Genomic DNA, 10,820 nt, shown 5'->3' with positions numbered 1-10,820 from the left:
AGGCGGAAGGCAATGCTTGTTGAAGTTTTCGATAATCATGGATTTATCGGTGGTGACCGTGTTACCTAGCCTCAGTGCAGTGGGCAGCTGGGAGGAGGTGCTCTTGTTCTCCATGGACTTCACAGTGTCCCAGAATTTTTTGGAGTTGGAGCTACAGGATGCAAATTTCTGCCTGAAGAAGCTGGCCTTAGCGTTCCTGACTGACTGCGTGTATTGGTTCCTGACTTCCCTGAACAGTTGCATATCGCGGGGACTATTCGATGCTATTGCAGTCCGCCACAGGATGTTTTTGTGCTGGTCGAGGGCAGTCAGGTCTGGAGTGAACCAAGGGCTATATCTGTTCTTAGTTCTGCATTTTTTGAATGGCTTATCTAAAATGGTGAGGAAGTTACTTTTGAAGAATGACCAGGCATCCTCAACTGACGGGGTGAGGTCAATGTCCTTCCAGGATACCCGGGCCAGGTCGATTAGAAAGGCCTGCTCACAGAAGTGTTTTAGGGAGCGTTTGACAGTGATGAGGGGTGGTCTTTTGACTGCGGATCCATAGCGGATACAGGCAATGAGGCAGTGATCGCTGAGATCCTGGTTGAAGACAGCGGAGGTGTATTTAGAGGGCCAGTTGGTCAGGATGACGTCTATGAGGGTGCCCTTGTTTACAGATTCAGGGTTGTACCTGGTGGGTTCCTTGATGATTTGTGTGAGATTGAGGGCATCTAGCTTAGATTGTAGGACTGCCGGGGTGTTCAGCATATCCCAGTTTAGGTCACCTAACAGAACAAACTCTGAAGCTAGACGGGGGGCGATCAATTCACAAATAGTTTCCAGGGCACAGCTGGGAGCTGAGGGGGGTCGGTAGCAGGCGGCAACAGTGAGAGACTTATTTCTGGAGAGAGTCATTTTTTAAATTAGTAGTTCGAACTGTTTGGGTATGGACCTGGAAAGTATGACATTACTTTGCAGGCTATCTCTGCAGTAGACTGCAACTCCTCCCCCTTTGGCAGTTCTATCTTGATGGAAAATGTTATAGTTGGGTATGGAAATCTCAGAATTTTTGGTGGCCTTCCTGAGCCAGGATTCAGACACGGCAAGGACATCAGGGTTAGCAGAGTGTGCTAAAGCAGTGAGTAAACAAACTTAGGGAGGAGGCTTCTGATGTTGACATGCATGAAACCAAGGCTTTTTTGATCACAGAAGTCAACAAATGAGGGTGCCTGGGGACATGCAGGGCCTGGGTTTACCTCCACATCACCCGCGGAACAGAGGAGGAGTAGTATGAGGGTGCGGCTAAAGGCTATCAAAACTGGTCGCCTAGAGCGTTGGGGACAAAGAATAAAAGGAGCAGATTTCTGGGCATGGTAGAATATATTCAGGGCATAATGCGCAGACAGGGGTATGGTGGGGTGCGGGTACAGCGGAGGTAAGCCCAGGCACTGGGTGATGATAAGAGAGGTTGTATCTCTGGACATGCTGGTTGTAATGGGTGAAGTCACCGCATGTGTGGGAGGTGGGACAAATGAGGTATCAGGGGTATGAAGAGTGGAACTAGGGGCTCCATTGTGAACTAAAACAATGATAACTAACCTGAACAACAGTATACAAGGCATATTGACATTTGAGAGAGACATACAGCGAGGCGTACAGTAATCACAGGTGTTGATTGGGAGAGCTAGCTAAAACAGTAGGTGAGACAACAACAGCTAATCAGCTAGCACAACAACAGCAGGTAAAATGGCGTTGAATAGGCAGAGAGGGTCGGATTGACTACACACAGAGCCTGAGTGCGGCTGGGGCTGACAGATAAAACATAAACAAGCAGAATGGAGTACCGTGATTAATGGACAGTCCAGCATACGACTCAGGAAACAATGCAGTTTATTAGGCTACAGATTAAATAAGTTATGATGAACTTCACAGGTTGGTGAAAATTCACAGTGATGAGCTTGAAGCTCCTTTCCAATAAATATTGAGGGTCTTATTCTGGTGACATGATGATCGATGCTTGACTGCTGTTTCACAAATAAAAATACATTTTATGTGCTCTATGCCATAACACACTGGTTTTTATCCCCAAGAAGTCTGGTGGATACACACCACTGGTGGGATAATGCCAGTGGTGTAAAGCACTGAAGTAAAAAATACTTGAAAGTACTACAGTCATGGCCAAAAGTTTTGAGAATGACACAAATATACATTTTCACAAAGTCTGCTGCCTCAGTTTGTATGATGTCAATTTGCTATTACTCCAGAATGTTAGGAAAAGTGATCAGATGAATTGCAATGAATTGTTTTGCACAAAAAGGGCTTCACAGGCAAGGATATTGCTGCCAATAAGATTGCACCTAAATCAACCATTTATTGGATCATCAAGAACTTCAAGGAGAGCGGTTCAATTGTTGTGAAGAAGGCTTCAGGGCGCCCAAGAAAGTCCAGCAAGCACCAGGACCGTCTCCCAAAGTTGATTCAGCTGTGGGATCGGGGCACCACCAGTACAGAGCTTGCTCAGGAATGGCAGCAGGCAGGTGTGAGTGCATCTGCACGCACAGTGAGGCGGAAACTTTTGGAGGATGGCCTGGTGTCAAGAAGGGCAGCAAAGAAGCCACTTCTCTCCAGGAAAAACATCAGGGACAGACTGATATTCTGAAAAAGGTACAGGGACTGCTGAGGACTGGGGTAAAGTAATTTTCTCTGATGAATACCCTTTCCGATTGTTTGGGGCATCCGGAAAAAATATTGTCTGGAGAAGACAAGGTGAGCGCTACCATCAGTCCTGTGTTATGCCAACAGTAAAGCATCCTGAGACCATTCATGTGTGGGGTTGCTTCTCAGCCAAGGGAGTGGGCTCACTCACAATTTTGCCTAAGAACACAGCCATGAATAAAGAATGGTACCAACACATCCTCCGAGAGCAACTTCTCCCAACCATCCAGGACAAGTTTGGTGACGAACAATTCCTTTTCCAGCATGATGGAGCACCTTGCCATAAGGCAAAAGTGATAATAACTAAGTGGCTCGGGGAACAAAACATCTATATTTTGGGTCCATGGCCAGGAAACTCCCCAGACCTTAATCCCATTGAGAACTTGTGGTCAATCCTCAAGAGGCGGGTGGACAAACAAAACCCCACAAATTCTGACAAACTCCAAGCATTGATTATGCAAGAATGGGCTCCCATCAGTCAGGATGTGGCCCAGAAGTTAATTGACAGCATGCCCGGGTGGATTGCAGAGGTCTTGAAAAAGAAGGGTCAACTGCAAACATTGACTCTTTTCATCAAAAAATAAAGGGAACACTAAAATAACACATCCTAGATCTGAATGAATGAAATATTCTTATTAAATACTTTTTTCTTTACATAGTTGAATGTGCTGACAACAAAATCACACAAAAATTATCAATGGAAATCAAATGTATCAACCCATGGAGGTCTGGATTTGGAGTCACACTCATTAATTAAAGTGGAAAACCACACTACAGGCTGATCCAACTTTGATGTAAAGTCCTTAAAACAAGTCAAAATGAGGCTCAGTAGTGTGTGTGGCCTCCACGTGCCTGTATGACCTCCCTACAACGCCTGGGCATGCTCCTGATGAGGTGGTGGATGGTCTCCTGAGGGATCTCCTCCCAGACCTGGACTAAAGCATCCGCCAACTCCTGGACAGTCTGTGGTGCAACGTGGCGTTGGTGGATGGAGCGAGACATGATGTCCCAGATGTGCTCGATTGGATTCAGGTCTGGGGAACGGGCGGGCCAGTCCATAGCATCAATGCCTTCCTCTTGCAGGAACTGCTGACACACTCCAGCCACATGAGGTCTAGCATGGTCTTGCATTAGGAGGAACCCAGGGCCAACCGCACCAGCATATGGTCTCACAAGGGGTCTGAGGATCTCATCTCGGTACCTAATGGCAGTCAGGGTACCTCTGGCGAGCACATGGAGAGCTGTGCGGCCCCCCCAAAGAAATGCCACCCCACACCATGACTGACCCACCGCCAAACCGGTCATGCTGGAGGATGTTGCAGGCAGCAGAACGTTCTCCACGATGTCTCCAGACTCTGTCACGTCTGTCACATGCTCAGTGTGAACCTGCTTTCATCTGTGAAGAGCACAGGGCGCCAGTGGCCAATCTTGGTGTTCTCTGGCAAATGCCAAACGTCCTGCACGATGTTGGGCTGTAAGCACAACCCCCACCTGTGGACATCGGGCCCTCATACCACCCTCATGGAGTCTGTTTCTGACCGTTTGAGCAGACACATGCACATTTGTGGCCTGCTGGAGGTCATTTTGCAGGGCTCTGGCAGTGCTCCTCCTTGCACAAAGGCGGAGGTAGCGGTCCTGCTGCTGGGTTGTTGCCCTCCTATGGCCTCCTCCACTTCTCCTGATGTACTGGCCTGTCTCCTGGTAGCGCCTCCATGCTCTGGACACTACGCTGACAGACACAGCAAACCTTCTTGCCACAGCTCGCATTGATGTGCCATCCTGGATGAGCTGCACTACCTGAGCCACTTGTGTGGGTTGTAGACTCCGTCTCATGCTACCACTAGAGTGAAAGCACCGCCAGCATTCAAAAGTGACCAAAACATCAGCCAGGAAGCATAGGAACTGAGAAGTGGTTTGTGGTCACCACCTGCAGAACCACTCCTTTATTGGGGGTGTCTTGCTAATTGCCTATAATTTCCACCTGTTGTCTATTCCATTTGCACAACAGCATGTGAAATTTATTGTCAATCAGTGTTGCTTCCTAAGTGGACAGTTTTATTTCACAGAAGTGTGATTGACTTGGAGTCACATTGTGTTGTTTAAGTGTTCCCTTTATTTTTTTGAGCAGTGTACTTTTACCTTTGATACCTAAGTATATGTTAGCAATAACATTACTTTTGATACTTAAGTATATTTTAAACCAAATACTTTTGGACTTTTACTCAAGTAGAATTTTACTGGGGGACTTTCCCTTTTACTTGAGTCACCTTAATAGAAAATATCTTTACTTTTACTCAAGTACGACAATTGGGTACTTTTTCCACCACTGGAAAATGTGCATATTTTCTTTGTAGATTTTAGAATATTCACATAAAATCTGTCGTCAATTGGATGGGAACCTAGTTTCTGCTACAAAGAATTCAATGACAGGGCTGAAAGCAAAAAAAAAATTACCTTACATTTCAGTCTAAGGATGTCCGATGAGTGTGAATCACCCGAAGGACCTTAAAATTAATAAATGTATCCTTTATTTAACCAGGAAAAGCGCACTGAGACCCAGAGTCTCTTTCCCAATGGTGACCTGGCCAAGAAGGCAGCAACAATCAATACATTACAAAATTAAAACATACAACAATACAATACAATTCAACAACATGATCCACACCAAAGACAGCATTTACACTCCTCTGCAACAGAGTCTCCTATCAACATTTTAAATTCATTCAGTGGACCTAACATATCTAGATGAAGCATGGGTTGTAGACTATTCCATGCCACTGGTGCACAAGACGAGAAGGCAGTTTTGCCTAACACGGAGCCCAAACCGGCTGCGAGCGTGTGCCATCGTGCGCTATCGTGCATAAATTTATGTTGTCCCCCTACACCAAACGCGATCACGACACGCAGGTTAAAATATCAAAACAAACTCTGAACCAATGACATTAAGTTAGGGACAGGTCGAAAAGCATTAAACATGTATGGCAATTTAGCTAGTTAGCTTGCACTTGCTAGCTAATTTGTCCTATTTAGCTAGCTTGCTGTTGCTAGCTAATTTGTCATGGGATATAAACATTGAGTTGTTATTTTACCTGAAATGCACAAGGTCCTCTGCTCCGACAAATTAATCCACACATAAAACGGCTAACCGAATTGTTTCTAGTCATCTCTCCTCCTCCCAGGCTTTTTCATCGTTGAATTTATATGGTGATCGCATTAAAACTTTCATAGTATTACCACGACTACCGGCAAAACAGCTCGTCTTTCAATCACACACGTGGGTATAACCAATGAGGAGATGGCACATAGGTACCTGCTTCTATAAACCAATGAGGAGATGGGAGAGGCAGAACGTAGCCCTTGGTAACGCAGACACTCGTTGGCTGTGCGCGAGCAGTGTGGGTGCAATAATTGAAGAACATGGATCAAGCTTCCTCACAAGATTATTCATATGAACCTTAAAGGACATGTTGTCATCCAACCAAATACCTAGGTATTTGTAGGATGACACTTTGTCAATGGATAATCCACCAGATGTGACAATGCTAACCTTTTCTGGCTGAGTGTGAGCTCTGGTAAAAGTCATGAATTTAGTTGTTTTTTTTACATTCAAGACCAGTTTGAGACCAGAGCTGCAGTGACTAAAAAGCAGTCTGGAGCTCTTCAACAGCATGAAACAGAGAAGGAGTAAATTAATATATGACTGTATCATCTGCATATTGATGCAATTTCACTGGTTGCATACCATTTCCCAGATCATTAATACAAATTGAGAACAACACAGGAGCTAAAGTGGAACCCTGGGGCACACCTCTATTAGTCTCAAGAAAGCTAGACTTGGGATTGTCAGTATATACGCATTGTGTTCTGTCAGAAGATAGTTCCTAAACCAATTTACTGCCCCTTTACTGAGACCAATGTTACGGAGTCTAGCTAGCAACAATCATGTTCAACTGAATCAAAGGCCTTTGATAAATCAACAAACAGAGCAGCACAATGTTGCTTTTTATCAAGTGCATTTATGATGTAATTTACCATAGCTACAGTTGTGGTGCTGTACCCCGATCTAAAGCCAGACTGAACCCCGCTCAGTATGTTGTTTTCATTTAAGATGTTTTTTTAAACTGTGATTTCACTAGGGATCCATAGACTTTGGCCAGGATAGGGAGTTTAGAGATAGAACGATAGTTATTAGCATCTGAGGGATCTCCACCCTTTTAGTAGTGGGAGGACATAATCTGATTTACAAATGCTGGGTATGGAATTGGTCAAGAGACTCAAGTTGAAAATGTGAGCCACAGGTTCAGTAATAATACCAGCTGCTATCTTTAAGAAGTAGGGATCCTTTTTTAGTGTCTATTGCCTTTAGCGCTTTAAAGACTTCAGCATTAGAAACAGGCTCAAAGTTAAAATGCTTCACGAGGGCCAATAGAAGGATCGGAGGACCAAAATGCGGCGTGATACGTGTTCATCATGAATTTTAATAAAGAAAACACTGAACACTATACAAAAACAGTAAACAAAATAACAACCGTGAAGCTAATGCGAGCTGCGCTGAAACAAGCCATCAACATAGACAATCACCCACAAACAAACAGTGCAACCCAGGCTACCTAAGTATGATTCTCAATCAGAGACAACTAATGACACCTGCCTCTGATTGAGAACCATACTAGGCCGAAACATAGAAATCCCAAATCATAGAAAATCAAACATAGACTGCCCACCCAACTCACGCCATGACCATACTAAATAAATACAAAACAAAGGAAATCAAAGGTCAGAACGTGACAATAACTGGGTTTGGCTTTGGTCATTTTTGTATTTCTAACACAAGCAATTGCACAATGATCACTGCACAATGATACATTCATTAGAAGAATGTCCAACAGCGTTGATTTGTTAGGTGATCTGGGATTCGGTCTTGTAGACACATGAATTAATTGTGCGAGATTCAGAGTCTTTCAGAGAGTCATACTTCTTAGCAATACAATGTCACATAGGTTGAGGAATACCTTTCTCAAAGAGAAAATATGAGCACACCAATTTCATGGGTTTTACTGAAACGGCTGTCCTACAGAATTTTTGTCATCCCCCCCAGTTTTATCATTGCAATGTCATACAAAAAAGTGGCAACGGTGTGCTTTAGGACCATGTGGACGCAGCGGTCGGGTAGGCTGTTTGTAGTGTATAGCAGGCTGGATTTAGGACCCCACCGACAACACAGAGCGGGCTGACAGGGTGTGTCAAGGCACAGCTTCTGGAAGGCTGCCTGGACCAGAAAAGGGAGAGTTGAACATAGTCCAGTGTGTATGTGTTGCGCTCTTTCACTGAGTTGTAAAAGCAAGCAAAACAGAAACTGGCTACTCTTTAGTTTACTGATGTAGCTGGCAAGGTAACTGCTATTTAATTATTGAATTAACTCAACAGAAAAAAAATAAACAAGTGTTTATTCGCAGTGCTGAGCTAGTTTTGTAACTGACATGTAAAGTTAGCTAATGTTTCATCCCCTCTTGATAGTTGAATAAATAAGATACGCTAGCTTGTAGCTACCATAGCCAGGTCAGCTCTGGCCTGTAGTTATCTGTCATTGAGTAAAATTTGCAATATAATATCGCTATCTAACAGCTGGTGTTTGTACGGAAATGTTTTGTAGCCTTTGTTTAGTCCCGTTTCAAAAGAAAAATGAACTTGGCTAGCTTTCACCAGTTGATGTACCGTTAGAGATGTTAACTATTCTTGTTGCCTCATTCACACTAGCTAGACCTGAAACTGTCACACCCTGATCTGTTTCACCTGTCTTGGTGATTGTCTCCACCCACCTCCAGGTGTCTCCTGTTTTCCCCATTAGTCCCCGGTGTATTTAGCCCTGTGTTTCCTGTCTCCGAATCCGTCTGCTTGACCACTCTGCCTGTTCTGACCTTGAGCCTGCCTATCCCCTTGTACTGTTTGGACTTGGTCCTGTTCACTGATCCCCTGCCTGTCCTGACCTCGAGCCTGCCTATCCCCTGGTACTGTTTGGACTCTGACCTGGTTTATGAACTCTCGCCTGTTCCCGACCTGCCTTTAGCCTACCCCTTTTGGTGTAATAATAAATATCGGAGCTCAACCATCTGTGTCCTGTGTCTGCATTTGGGTCTCGCCTTGTGCCCTTAAAGAAACTAACGATGAAGCCACTGGCCAAACGATTGAAGATTAATATTCTGACGTTTTTTCAGTGCAATGTGAGTTTTATTAGTCGGTATGGCAATTATTGATCTGTCAGTTTCCCTACTTTTCACACTGACAGAGTAACAAACAGCTCTAACGTTACAGGCTTCCCTTTCATGGTGCCTGAACCTGCTGGTTTTCTGTCCGAATCCCACCTGCTACCACAATAACTGGTCCCAAACCCAACCGCAGTCCCGCAATATTATTTTAGGTGTATGTGACGCAGCTCACTTCCCAGCCATGGTCCCAGCAATTTTGCGCCCTATAGGCAATATCAAATGTGACTTGTTTCAGGAAACTAGGCGTATGTAGCAGGTCACTACTTCACAGAAGAGAAAATTGAACGTAAATTGTTGTTTAAAAAAAAATCTAAATGCATTTTATTATATATTTTCTTTTTTTTTTGGCAGAAATGCGTTCTGGAACATGTGCCTTAATAAAAAACTTGTATGCCATTTGTAAATACTAACACTATTGTTAAATTACGAGCCTATTTGGTTTACCCACGGAAAAATCCAGGAACCTTCCCGCTAGCCATGACTGGCTGAGATAATGGATGGGCTGGACATGCCGAGAGAGATGAGTTTGGATGGGTCTGCCATTTAGCACGCTTCTGTCTATAACATGAGCTGCTCAGTATGAGTAGGTGAGTAATGTTTGTACAAAAGTGTTGCTCTCCACATTCTGGATGGCCAAGTTTTGAAATCAGTGGAATGCCCGGTGGAAGCAGAGTGTGATAGCTAACGGGATGGAGAAAATTCAGGCGTTTGATTGAAAATATGTGGAGGGAGCCAAAGGAGAAAACCCAGAAGGCTGTTGTATAAAACACCTGTCTCTGGATTACATCTTCAAACGAAGGGCAACCATGGCATCCGTGACAGCGAGGGAGAAGTGTTCATCCATGTATATGAGTAAGAGAGTCTAGTTAGCTACATTTTAAAATATAAGTTTCCAATTCAGTCAGAAAGCGGTTATAGCCTTATTGAGTTGGGATTATTGTTCATTGTTTAGCTAGCTAGCTACATGTTTAAAACAAAAGCTACACGATGCAAGTAACCATTTTACTGTACCTTTTACACCTTCTGTATCCTCTACATGTGACAAATAAACTTTGATTTTATTTGATATACTGTGTATTTACCAAAGACGGTAATGTGAAGAACAACATGACCTGCACCAAATCTTTTTAATGCTACGCTTGTAAAGTAAGCAGGTGCAGGCGCTAAATTAACGCATTCACGCGTTAAGTTAACGTCATCATGCGCTAAGTTAACGCCTATACGAGTCCAATAAGCGCGTGCAAATGTGCTTGCAGGAGGTCCAACATGTGCTAAATAAACGGTTGCAAGCAGTCCTGCACATGTCAAATCCACGCCTACAGTTGCTAAATATACACCTACGAATGCTAACTTAACGCGTTCTTTAAAATGCTAATTTTAGTAGCCAATTTCCCTAGCTCCTCCTTTCAACCATATTTCACAGTTTGAAGGAACTTCATTTCCCACTGCAAGCAGAGTATGAACCTTTACAAGGTAACGGTTTTGTCTTTGAAAATTGTTGTTACTGAATCATAAAGTTGATCAGCTAGTTTACAGTGGAATGATCTGTTTTTTGTCACTGGCTATAAAATTCAGCTAACATTAATCTAGCACCAGGATCAGCAGTGGTTAGCATAAGCTAAATCCGATACTTGCTAGTTAATTTAGATAACGTCAGTAGCCTCAAACCCCGGCCATATTATATCATATAGCTAGTCTCAATCTTTGACCGGTCATACTGCTAGCCGCTGTGAACGGTGCCATCTTGTGTTTTATTAAAAGCCCGGCTGAAAACAACAACTATAACAGCCACGGAAACACATTGGACTATGTTAATACTATCAAGGTAAATTACATACGAGCAAGATTGTTGCTTGA

This window comes from Oncorhynchus kisutch, linkage group LG19 (genome assembly GCF_002021735.2).
Source record: "Oncorhynchus kisutch isolate 150728-3 linkage group LG19, Okis_V2, whole genome shotgun sequence".
In the NCBI taxonomy this organism is placed as follows: Eukaryota; Metazoa; Chordata; class Actinopteri; order Salmoniformes; family Salmonidae; genus Oncorhynchus; species Oncorhynchus kisutch.
Note: the sequence above shows the minus strand (reverse complement) of the source record.